Consider the following 12,906-nt stretch of genomic DNA (forward strand, 5'->3'; position numbering starts at 1 on the left):
TTCGGCTTTGCAAGGCACGTTTGGTAATTGGGTTAATACATAAATATGTATTTCCTTAGCTTCATCCTCACTTTCTGTGCTGTCAGTGTTGCTGCCCCTCCCAGTTGTAGAGGTCTTCATACATTATAGTATCCAGTGTCAGTCATAAAGTTATCTTCTTAGCCCAGAATCTGACATTGTAGATGCAGATATGAGTGACTGATGAATAGATCTCTGTAATGATTCACACAGGCACATGCCTCTGAATAGTTTAGTATTGTTTAGCATTGCTCTTGACAGCACAGGCTGCAGGGACTATAGGAGGCACCCTGGAGTTCACTGTGACTCGTGTTTCTGAATTAGCAAACACTGTGTGAGTGGGAGTTGGAGCATGAACAAATGGTATGCTCCGGGACACGTTGGGGAAGCCCTGTATTACCTCCTGCTGGAACTGCAATGTGCCTGCATGTCCTGTGCATACTGCCTTCTGTGCACCCTTCATGTCACCTCCTGCTCTAGTTGCTTTTCTGTTGCTGTGATAAACACCGTGACCAAAAGCAAGTTAGAGGTGTGAAGGGTTTATTTCATCCTATTCTTCCAAGTTAGTCTATCAGGATGTGACATCGGGGAGGAACTCGAGGCAAGAACTCAGAGGCGAGGTGGCTTGCTATTCTGTACAGCTTTAATTCTGACCAGTGAATGACCTCACAGCAGGAGGATGCTGCTGGACAGTGGGCTCACAGAGTTCACAGCAGGAACCATGGAGGAGGATGTTGGTCAGTGGGCTCATAGAGTGCACAGCAGGAACCTTGGAGGATGCTGGTCAGTAAGCTCACAGAGTACACAGCAGGAACCATGGAGGATGCTGGTCCACAGGCTCACAGAGTACACAGCAGGAACCATGGAGGATGCTGGTCCACAGCCTCACGGAGTATACAGCAGGAACCATGGAGGATGCTAGTCAGTGGGCTCACAGAGTGCACAGCAGGAACCACGGAGGATGCTGGTCAGTGGGCTCACAGAGTGCACAGCAGGAACCATGGAGGAAGATGCTGGTCAGCAGGCTCACTGGCTTACTGTCAGCCTCATGCTTAGCTAGCTGTCTTACACAGTCTGGGGAATAGCACCACCCACAGGGTGCTGGGCCTGTGTATATCTGAGAACAATCAGGATAATTTCTCACAGGCACACCCACACCACACTCATCTCCACAGTTGTATTAAGGCTTCTCTTAGATGACTCTAGGTTGTCAAGTTGCCATAGTCAACCAAGACACCTTACGACATCCAAAGCATCCTCAGCTTTTACCTTGACCAGTGCAGTGACCAAAAGGGGTGTCCCATCCCACTTCTGGATCCTTCAGTCAGGATCTTCTTCACCTAGGAAGTATGTGTGCATGTGAACATCCATGCATGTGTGTTCAAACACAGTCATATTCCCTACTGGCATTCCTTCTGGAAGAAGCCATTAAGAAAATAGAAAGATAAACCACAGACTGGGGGGGGGTCATTTGCAAAATGTATGTATCTAATGTATGTATCTAGTAAATGGGCTGTTTCCAAAGTATGTCAAGAAGTCTAACAATGAAATAGCAGAATCAATAACTCAGTTAAAGGCTGATCCAAAGAGTTCCAGGCTGGAAAGGATAAAGCTTCCAGACCCAGCAGTGCTGGTCAGAGGGTCTGCAGGTGAGGCTCAGCTTGCTTGGCATCTGAGAACTCACCTTCTGCAATGCTGCCTGTGTTTCTGATAGGTGCTGTGGGACAATGGTCTTGTACCCTGTAAAGATTTGCCAGTTATATTGTTTAAATAAATGCTGATTGGCCAGTAGCCAGGCAGGAAGTATAGGTGGAGTGACCAGAATAGGAGAATTCTGGGAAGAGGAAAGGCTCAGTCTGCAGTCGTCACCCAGACACAGAGGAAACAAGATGAGAATACCTCACTGATAAAAGTTACCAAGTCACATGGCTAAAACAAACAAGAATTATGGATTAATGTATGATGTAAGAGTTAGTTAATAAGAAAGCCTGAGCTAATAGACCAATCAGTTTATAATTGATGTAGACCTCTGTGTGTTTCTTTGGGACTGAACAGCTGCAGGACCAGGTGGGACAGAAACCTCTGTCAAAAGATAGGCCTTTGATTCTTCTCGGGATACTGAAGCCTGCTAAACCACCCTGCCTGGGATGTTCGTACAGTGCTGTTTCTGGTGAACATCTGCCTTCTAGGTGGCTGTGATTTCAATAGCCGTGGCTGCTTGTGTACCAGAGGTGCCTATCTCACCAACCCAGGAAGGAACCCTGACTTCGAATCTCAAGCAGGCTTTCCAGGCAGAAGCAGTGTGCACTGTTGTTTCATTTTGCTGCTAGAGAATGAGTGTGTTCTGGGGACCCCCGCCCTGTGGAAGAGTCAAAGCCTGCACCTGGAGGCCTCCACTCTGTCTGTGTCCTTTGGTTGCAGTAATCATCACTGTGGTATAACTGCCCTGGAAGCCTGATGTCCTTCAAGCAGGTCACCTAAGGTGGAACGCCCCAAGACACCTTATCAAAGGGAGCATACTAGTGACAAGGAGTTGTGTGGAAAGGTCCAAACCTAACCCAGAATGAGACCTCATGTCAACCTACTAGAAGGGCTGAAGTCAGCCCAGCCATTCCCCTTCTAGGAATCTACCCTAGAGAAATTCAAACAGATCCGCTCAGACCCGTGTGTAATATGTCTGCAGCATTATTCATTTAAGTAAGAGAAAGAACTTGTGTCCGTTTGGGCAAGCAGAGAAACAAGTATCTTAAAACCACTCACTCAGTCAAATACTTTGTTGGCTTTCCAGATAACAAATACCTAAGAAATCTAATCAATACAGAAGGCTTATTTGGGTTCATAGTTTCAGAGATCCAATCCTTTGTTTTTGTTCTCTGATTGTGTATTTTTCAACTATGTCTGTCTGTCTTTTAAAACTATTTAAAATTACATGCCTGGTGGTGGTGGCACACACCTTTAATCCCAGCACTTGGGAGACAGAAATGGGTGGATCTCTGTGAGGCCAGCCTGTTCTACCAAGTGAGTTCCAAGACAGGCTCCAAAGCTACCAAAAAAACTCTGTCTCAAAAAAAAAAAAGGAAAAGAAAGAAGAAAGAAAGGAACTATTTTAAATTACATTGATTTATTCAATGAGAGCACTGTGAACTATGCACAGTGTGTATATGGAGGTCAGAGGACAGCTTGTGGGGGTTGGTTTGCTCTTTGTCCTGGGGTTAGAAGTCAGGTCTTCAGATTGGCAGCAAGCATTCTTACCCACTGAGCCATCACATTGGTCCTGAGCCTGCCTGCCTTGTAGCTTTCTGGTTCTTTGTTCAATGTGGTCTACTGGGCTATTGATAGCATCTATCATATTTTTTAAATCTCATTTAGTGTACTTTTCTGTTCACGGATTTCAGTTTTTAAATTCCTGCCATCTCTGTTTAATTTCTATGACAGAATATTGAATTGCTGCTCTGTATTTCCTTGAAGTTCTTTGTGGTTCCTTAAGATAACCGTGTTGAACTCTTTGCCTGGGGGTGGGGGTTCATATTGATTGTTATGGTGTCAGTTTGGGGTGCCATATTTTGTTGATTGAGCTGTTATTACTTCCCAAAAATTGCTCTTTGTTGGAGCACATTGTCACCTGTGAACTGAAGGGCAAGGCCTTCATTGCAACTTCATCTGTACCTTTTCTTCCAGAAATTCTAAGCACGTGGCTTCTTTCCCGGAGTAGTGATTCCTGCTCTTGGATCCCAGGTTGGGATGTTGTCAGTATTTCAGCACTAGAGGGCATCCCAAGCCCAAGGTAGTCCCCTAGTCTAGCATTGCTACAGTGTTCTAACTGTACCAGGGGGATGGAAGACCTCATTCATCCCCATAGGTCTCCTCTTGAGGTCGTCATGGGACCAGTCTCCTTCACAGCCCCTGGCCTATGGTCAGGAACCAGGAGACTTTACTTGACTCTGGGTCCTCACTGAAGAGGGATCAGCCTCAGGCTCTGTAACTTGGTGCTACTTTCTCTTCCCCCACACATGGACAACTAGTCTGTGTTGTGCTGCGTGAATTCCAGGGTAAATAAATGGGTTGTGTAGTTTAATAGTTACCGAGAATCTAGTGTTTGGTCATGCTCAAAAGCCACAGATCATGAAGACCAGCGCCATACAGAGACAAGACCAAGTTTCACACTGCTGTGACCTGCCCCCTGCTGTGCGGTGCTCATGACTCATGTTACTGCAACAACCACAGGTGATCCAGCCAGCAGAGAAGTCCGTCAGGCTGGAGCGATAGGTCGCCCCTTGACAGGGTACGTCCATGGGCATTGGCCAGAAGATGGGACCCCTTGGGATCTTCCCAGGGTTGGGTTTCACCCACCCATATTAATTTCCAACCCAGAGTCCCGGTCCTGTGCTTACTTCTGCCCTGCTCCAGACAGCTGGGGGGTAAGCTGCAGGTCTACTGCCACAGGGCTGAAGATCCAGGACTCAGGCAGGGTCACTAGCCTCCAGGCAAAGTCTATGGGCTCTCTTTGGTATTGGGTTTTACACTGACAGTCTGGGCTTAATTTCAGCTTGTTCCCCAAAAAGGAGACCATCTCTTCCTATCCTCAGTCTAAGAAGCAATAACAGGGCCAGCGTTTCTTTCTGTCTCCTTCAGTGTATCTTATAATGCTGCAATCTTAGCTCGCATGAAAGGTGCTTCATGTGTGAGTGCTTGCTTGGGCTCATGTTTCTGTGAGAAGACAATTATTCAAGGCCCTGTCCTCTCTGTCTTGCAGGACATCCTGTGTTTAAACACTTTAGTGTCTCTTCTATTTCCTCCCGGATAAAATACACGTAACTGGTTAATACCGACTCCAAGGCTGTCTGTTGTCCATCCTGAGCCACACTTATTTCTTCTGTTTCCCCTGAAGATTCCAGCTTTCCTACAACGAGTGATAGCTCATCTTAGAGCAACCAACCTCAGCTCTGGGTCAAATGCCTGTTCTTCCTTCAAAACTTGGTTTCAGCCGGGCGGTGGTGGCGCACGCCTTTAATCCCAGCACTTGGGAGGCAGAGGCAGGCGGATCTCTGTGAGTTCGAGACCAGCCTGGTCTACAAGAGCTAGTTCCAGGACAGGCTCCAAAACCACAGAGAAACCCTGTCTCAGGAAAAAAAAAAAAACAACAACTTGGTTTCATGTTCAAACAATGAGCTTGAAGCACACTGTTAGACCTCTCTCTTTCACTAGACATCAGCTTCCTTATCATTGCTTCTCAGTCACAACAATGTCCTCGGCATCCAGCCAGTTCCAGGCACCAGGAGAGCAGTCCATGGGGTTTGCTAAAGGATCCATAGGCACACAGTTTTGACAATCCCAAGTCCTTTCAGCACTGAACTCTAACTATGTGCCCAGCTCTTGACAGGATGCTATGAGAAAAAGAGAAGAATTTAAAGAAACAGTTACTGCCACAAAGCAGACAGTCTTGCTAAGGGAGCCAAATCAGGTACGTACAAGTACACACAGGCGGGGAAGATCTCTGTTCACTTGGGGCAGTGCAAATCACATGACTGTGAGTTCTCAAAGAAACAACCATGATGAAACTAGACTGGGGGAGGGGCAGAGAGACAGCTCAGTGGGTAAAGTGCATGTGAACCTGAGCTTAATCCCCAGCACCCATGCAAAAAGCTCGGCTTGGCAATACATGCCTGTCATCTTCGCACAGGGGAATGGAGACAGAAAGATCTGGGGCTGAGTGGCCAACCAGTCTAGTTAATCAGTGAGGTCCTGGTTCGGAGACCCTGTCTCAAAATACAAAGTCAGGGGGTGGGGCAGAGAAGAAGACACCTGACATTGACCTCTGGCCTTCACAGGAACATTCACAGGCATGGACACCGACTTATATATGTGCACACATGCAAATACCACACATACACACACACACATTTAATTTAGATATTGATGGGCGCAAGAGAAGGAGAAGGGGCATTTAGCATAAAGGATATAAGAGAATAGAACTTAGTTGTGAAGGCGAAGAAGGAAAAGCCACCAACTGGATACAGGAAACAGATGCAAGGCTTGGAGAACATGCTGCGGTGGGTTGGCAGAAGGTCACCACTGCCAGGGAAAAGAAACAGAATAGAGTTTATAGAGAACATACATGTCAGACTCCTCAAACCTCCCTTGAGAGGATGACCCCTCTAAGACACCAAGTGGCTGAGATCAAACAGGCGGCAATGGGCCTGTGGTTTCAATCCAATCTAATTCTAAAACCCAGCCCTGACCGTTCCCTTGATTCTGTCAGTCACAAGTCAGAGCAGGAAGGTCATAGACAAGAAATGATCATGTGATATTTGGAGGTGGTCATTGTTTGACTCAGTGAACTTCTGGGCTGCTCCTCATCTTTCCAGATGCCTGAGTGTTCTGCAGCCTATCTACAACCATGTTTGTCCCTCTAAGGTTTCTGAGGAGATTGAATCTAGCCTGTGGCCTTAGCTTAACCCAGTGTGATCGCGGCCCATCCCTCTGAGGTCAGCACCTCCTGGCCACAGTCAGCAGGACTCCCAGGGACTGCCTCAGAGAACTCGGTCTCCTGCTCTGGAAATCAATGTGTGCCTTACCGGATGTCTCCCTTTTATCCCTTCATTGTATAACTCTACCCCAAGATCACACAAATATCACTCTGGCTGGATTTGTTCTCCTTAAATCTGGTCAGAACCTTACGAAGGTACATTAATTCTTAACACCTTATAGATTTCCTTTTCTGCTTAGACTATATGCCCAGTGATTTCATTTTACATGGGATTCAGTTTCTACTTCCATATTGATGATGGCTTGGGAGGCTTGTTTCCTCTCTGTGGCTCCCTTCCACAGACTTACTTATCAGATCTGGCAGGCTAGGGTCCCCGTAGATCCTCACCTCACTGGAGAGACAATGGGTGGTTAAGATCAGAGGCTTTGGAACCAGACAGAGCTAGACACAAATTCTGACTCCAGTCAGCGCTGACTTTCCACCCATGTGGCCTGCCTGGAACAGTGAAAAACAAGCAAGCAAGCAAACAAACAAACAAACAAAACCTCCCTCCAGACTTCATGAGCCTCTCAAGACCAAGCCCCTATAGTCTCGTCTTACCCAGAATTCTACAGCTGTATGTAGTTAAGAGTCGTGGCATCTGAAAAGCCCTTAACTTTGCACAAGGACTTTGGTCTTGTCTTGCCTCGCATCTCTCCCCACCTCGCCTCTTCTGCCAAGGGTCACTGCCTGCTCTTGCTGTGTCTTCCAAGCAGCAGTGAAGAGCCCATCCCACACCCTTTATTAGCTTGAAAAGACGATCACATGACAGTCTTTCTTATTATATTTACTGGCGTCTGTTTTGTTACTGGAATGAGGGTTTGAGTTTTCTTTTCTGCTTTCTCTCCTCCCCATACTATAGCCCAGGCTGGTCTTGAACTCACGTAATCTTCCCATCTCAGCCTCCTGAGTGCTGTGGTTACAGCAATAAGTCATCATACTCTCTAGAGGTTTTTCTTAGTTCCCCATGTACAGGCAGAATTGCAGCCCTCTCAAAGGTACTCAGGGGTCAACTGTGAGACCCGCAAATCTGTTTCTGCCGTGGTGTGGATAAATGTCCAGTAAAATCCAAGGTATTAAAAGCTTGGTCTACAGAGTGGTATTTCAGGGAGGGAGTGAATCTTTGGGAAGTGTTGCCTGGTGGGGAGGTCCTTAGATCATTGGTCTTGATAGCAATCATGATAGCATCCCTTTCTCATCTCTGTGCCTCCAGCTTGTTCTGCCCCATGCTCCTCACCATTGCTTCTAGGATGCCCACCAGAGGCTCAAAGCCACTGCTCAGGCTGATGTTAGACTGGAACCTCCAACCTGTGAGCCAAAAATGTGTCCTTTGTCTTTATAAGTTAATTATCTTGGGGATTTTGTTACAGGGATGGAAAGCTGCCTGACAGTTTATGACAGATCTGCAGAAGGGATGCTGGGCACAATGGAATCACACACCTTGTGATTCTAAACCAGCCAGAGTGTTGAAGATGAAGAAGCTGGGGAAGGGAGCAATAGTCAGCATGTTGGGGTCATTAGCTAGACAATGTAGGTAACATTTAGAAGCTGGAGAGTGAGAGAAGCAGGCTCTCCCAAAGAGGCAGGAGGGGACTTACCTTGATTTTAACCTATGAGATCATGTGAGATTCTGACCTTCAGTGTGGAAGATAGTAAAACATGTGGCTTTATGCTCAAAAGCACACAAGCCTTTGACTTTGAGAGAGAATTCTTAAAATGATACAATTTATCATGTTTACTTTAAATTCTTTGGAAAGTGGAGGCTGAGACAGAGAAGAAACAAGGCTGGTCATGCTTTGATAGCTGTTAAAGCTAGGATGAATCCATGTTGGGTTTTTAAATATTTCTTTTCTTTTTCTGGTTTGATTTTTTTCCATAATGATATAGTTTATAAAACAAAAAGGGGGAGGAGGAGGAAAGAATGGAGGAGAGAAAGGGACAGCAAAGATGGAGAAAAGGCCCTGTATGGTCTGTCACAGTCTACAGAAATAAATGTCATGTGATTGATTGAGAAGTCACACGGAAGGCAGCAGACCCACCCTGTAGAGCCATCTTCTACACAGAAATTAACACACACACCTTAGGTTATGACTCCAGGAATTGAATTGTAGACATGGGTATATAATTTTCACATTTGAATATGTTTGTATGTGTGTGCACATGCCACATGTGTGGAGATCAGAGGACAACGACCTTTCCTTCCAGGTAGGATCCCAGGATGGAATTTGGGTTATGTCCAGCTTGTGCACCAAGTGTTCACTCACTGAGCCATCTCACTCATGTCTGAATATTGATAGTCTCACCAGTCAATGCCCTTAGGACCTCTTGATAAAGCCCTGTCAGCCCAGCACAGGACTCAGGAAAGCAGTTTTGATGTCCGCCCCCTTTTTCTTTCAAACAATAATCTTGAAGATAGCATGGTGGCATCTGACCCTAGAGTCGGGTCATTCTCTAGAGTGTGACTTCAGAGACGTTTGGCGATGCTGCAAGTCCCCAAAGCAGGCTGAGCCCTTAAAGAGAGAAGCAGAGATACAATGTGAGAATACAGGACAGAGAGCCAAGCCACTGGATGAGGTGAGGGTCCTGGTGTGGAAGATCTGGCAGAGAGGATGGGATGATGTCAGTACCCTCTCTAGCATCTTGACAGGAGCATTTTCTGAGGATGAAGAGAGCCTCTGTCTATCCCATTGCCCTTGGGGAACTCTGTAGTTCCAACAGCTGGAGAAGACACTAAGCCAGCTGCTTGCTGTGCCAGCAGCAGGTGCCAAGATAGCCCACCTTATAAGGCAGGCATGTGATGAAGAGCCCCGTGCCTCTGATGTTATCCTGTGGAGAAACAGGTCAGCTGAAGAATGTAAAAGCATGTTTCCTCCTGGTCTACAGAGGGAGGGCCTGGAGCTCCTCCAAGCCCCTCCCCAGTCTGCCCCCATGGTCCTCCTCCCTACCCACCACAGTCCAGGAGTGCTCCTTGCTCCCATTTGTCCCACTGTATACATACAGCATTGGCTTGACTGCTCTTGACCTTGGCACTCATTGGGTCTCCAAGATTTGGTTGTGAATCTCCACTCCTATTCTTAGGACTAGTGAATGAAGAAAGCTCAGTTAGAGGTGTCCTCGTGTATTGCACCCTGCCATGAACAAGCCTGCCCCTTGCTTCCCCAGACTCACTCCTCCTCCGCCCTTTTCTTCCCCCTGCATGCTGATCCTCCTCTGGACCCCCTCTTTGACTCTGCCTGTCCTGAAGCTCCAGCAAGAGCTGCCTCCTCTCTCAGTAGCCCCTGCCCTCCATTGTTCTCCTCTGCTTACACATCCCGGGTAACTCTGCATCAATCACACAGAAGGGCATTTGAAACCCGCTCTACAGAATCTGACGAGCAGAGGCAGCTATCAGCCAAAGGATAATCACAGTGGTGCCTGAAGCTTCCGTGGAACACCTTGCACTCCAGTTTAGTGGATGGATCTTAAGGCCCTGGACTGGGGCAGAGGCCAGCAGTACCTCTCCCCTTCTTTCACTCCTGTTCCCTCTGGCTAACACATAGAGGGTGTGGATTTGCCCTCTGTGTCATACCCCTTATATCTCTTTATTCTTCGGGTCCCACCATTCTGAGGGGTAAAGTACCCATTTTACAAATGTGGAGACTGAAGTCTAAAGAGGCTAAGTAACTACCCAATATCCCTCAGTAAGACAGTGACGTGGGTTATGTCGAAACGGATCATCTACCCTAAAGCCCATGCATGCAACCTGACACAGCTGCAAGCCAGTCAGCAGCTATACCCCTCCATAGGCTCATATGTTCACAGTCTTGTTTCTCTTTGTGGAACTGTTTGGGAAGGATTAGAAGGCGTTGACTTGTTGGAAGATGTATGGGTGTGGTGTGCAGGAGGCAGGCTTTCAGGGTTCAGGCTCCTGCCTTCATCCCTGTATACTCACTCTGCTCTGGATTATAAATGTGAGTTTTCATTTCCTCCCCAGGACCATTCCCCTGCTTTGTGCTCCCCACCATGATGTAAGGGATCCCTATCCATAATAAACCCTTCCTTCTATACGTTGCCTTTGTCCTGGTTTTATCACAACAATAGAAACCCTAACTCAGTGGTTTCAACCTTCCTAACCCCTTAATACAGTTCCTCGTGTTGCAGTGACCCAAAACTATAAAATTATTTTTATTGCTACTTCATAACTATAATTTTGCTATTTTTATGAATCTTAATGTAAATATCTGTGTTTTCCAATGGCCCTAGGCAACTCCTGTGAATGGGTCATTCAATCCCCAGGTTGAGAACCACTGCCCCACAGGGAGCCTCCTAGAAGACCCAGAAGGGCAGGATTTTAGGGCACTAGAAAAAGAGACAGGAAGAGACAAAGTAAACTAACTGACCAGCAGCTACGTGCTCAGCAAGGCAGCTCAGCGCAAAGGTCAAGAGAGCAGGAGATGGCCAAAGTGGCCAGGGACAGGAGTGGTCAGATCTGGAGCAGGACAGTGGGTAGAGGAACATGCCTCTGTCCAGAACACAAGGTGCCACTCTGAGCACTGCAACAGAGCAGGACTCACAAGCACTACACTGGGCTTTGGCATAAATAATCTCAGGAGCCTCATCTCTGGGCACAAAGGGAAGGGGCTGGAGAGGGTGGAAGTTCTGGGGATGTGAGGAGGCAGGAGAAGGACTTTAGATTTTGGGGGAGTGGGGAGGCTGAGGGACCACCAGTTTGCCATTTAAGCCGCTAACCAGTCCTCCATCCCAGTGAGTCAGGATGACAAAGACGCTGTGTGCGGGGGCTGCCCCTCATTCAGTGTCTTAGACTAGATGATTTGGGCCAAGGCAGGACCTATCCTGCAACTGACGACAAAAGTGACTTCTTACACCCTTGGGTTATGCACAGCTAGGACAGGCTGCCTTCACTACCCAGCCCAGCTGAGCTCTGCACTAACTGGGGAGGAGACTCAGGGCCAGGATCTGGAAAACAGCCCACAACCTGAGCAACCCAGAGCCCGACAAAGGGCAGGTGGAGACCATGGCTGTGATGCAAATACAGCTGTGGCAGTCAGCCAGGATGATTCCCCCAACCCCAGAACCTGACAACATCTGGAGGCATCTTTGTGGAATTTTAGGGAGTCGGGGCTAGAAGTGGTACTGAAAATTCTCCAAGATACAGGGTAGTTCTACATTCCAATAGCTATGCATTCCAATAGCGCTACATTCCAAAGGAACTGAAGGCTAGAAGCCCTGGGGGACAGCAAGAGAGTGAGAGATGCTAAAATCCCAACCTTTCTCCCAGAGGAGAGGACACTTTCCCCACCCTGAGAGAATGTGCCCTTTAGTCATTTAGCCAAATGCACTGAGGACTGGAGGAGGCATGGTTCTGTAGCTAGAAGAAAGCATACCACCCCTCATTCCACAGGCTCCCAGGCTCTGATCTGTGCTAAGAACAATTTTAAAAGAAATATTTAATCTTTCGTAGGTCAAAAAGTCAGCCACTGTGAATATGCCATCTCTTTGTAGCACACAGGTGGCAGGTGAGGTGTGATAAAGGTCTTCACTGCTACTGTTGCCAATGGCAGCAAGGATCAGAAACCACGGAACACGCCTACCCCTACCCCAACCACAGCCCTGAAGCAGGCAAACAGGAGCTGAACTGGGTAAGTAGTGGAAGCCTACAAAACAATGGGGATTCGTTCTCTGCACAGGTATTGGAAAGGGGGCACAGAATATAAGTGAGAAGCCAAGTGCAGAATTAAGGGGAGGGCTGTGCTCGCCTTCTGTCGATGGAGAGGAAACCACAATAGCCCGCAGAAGAATGACAGTTCACACCGGCAAGAAGCCTTGGGTCTCCGATCACGGTGCATGGGTTCACCTGGAGCGTTTTCTCGTCCAATGCACCTTTAATACCACCAACTTTGCTTTATTTCCTGGGAAAGCTGTGGGCAGTTGTGCTGCTCTTCATCCCCAGAGTTAAACAGACCAGCTTTTCCAAACTGGCCAGGCCACTGGCATGGAGCTCTAGACAAAGGCCTGGAAATGACCTCTTCCTTAATGGTAAACCCGGAGGAGACAAGTTCTCAACTCTCGAGAGGTCTGTGGGTGAGAGTTCCTGACGTTTCAAGAACTCCCAGGCGGGATACCCGTGAGAATCCAGGCGCCTAAAGGACTCCCAGGAGGGTACACAGAAATTAGGGCCAATAGCAGCTCTTCCCCTTCCACGTCTTTCTGGCCTGGGAAAGTGAAAAGAACAAATGCAATGTCTGAACTAGAAGGTGGCCTGCTGCTGGGACAAACCTAGGACCGCACCTTCCTCGCCCCCACCCCCGCCTTAGTCCCCGCCCCTGTCACCGCCCCGCCCTCGTACACTGGGAGGAGGGAGG

The sequence above is a fragment of the Chionomys nivalis genome, chromosome 4 (genome assembly GCF_950005125.1).
Source record: "Chionomys nivalis chromosome 4, mChiNiv1.1, whole genome shotgun sequence".
In the NCBI taxonomy this organism is placed as follows: Eukaryota; Metazoa; Chordata; class Mammalia; order Rodentia; family Cricetidae; genus Chionomys; species Chionomys nivalis.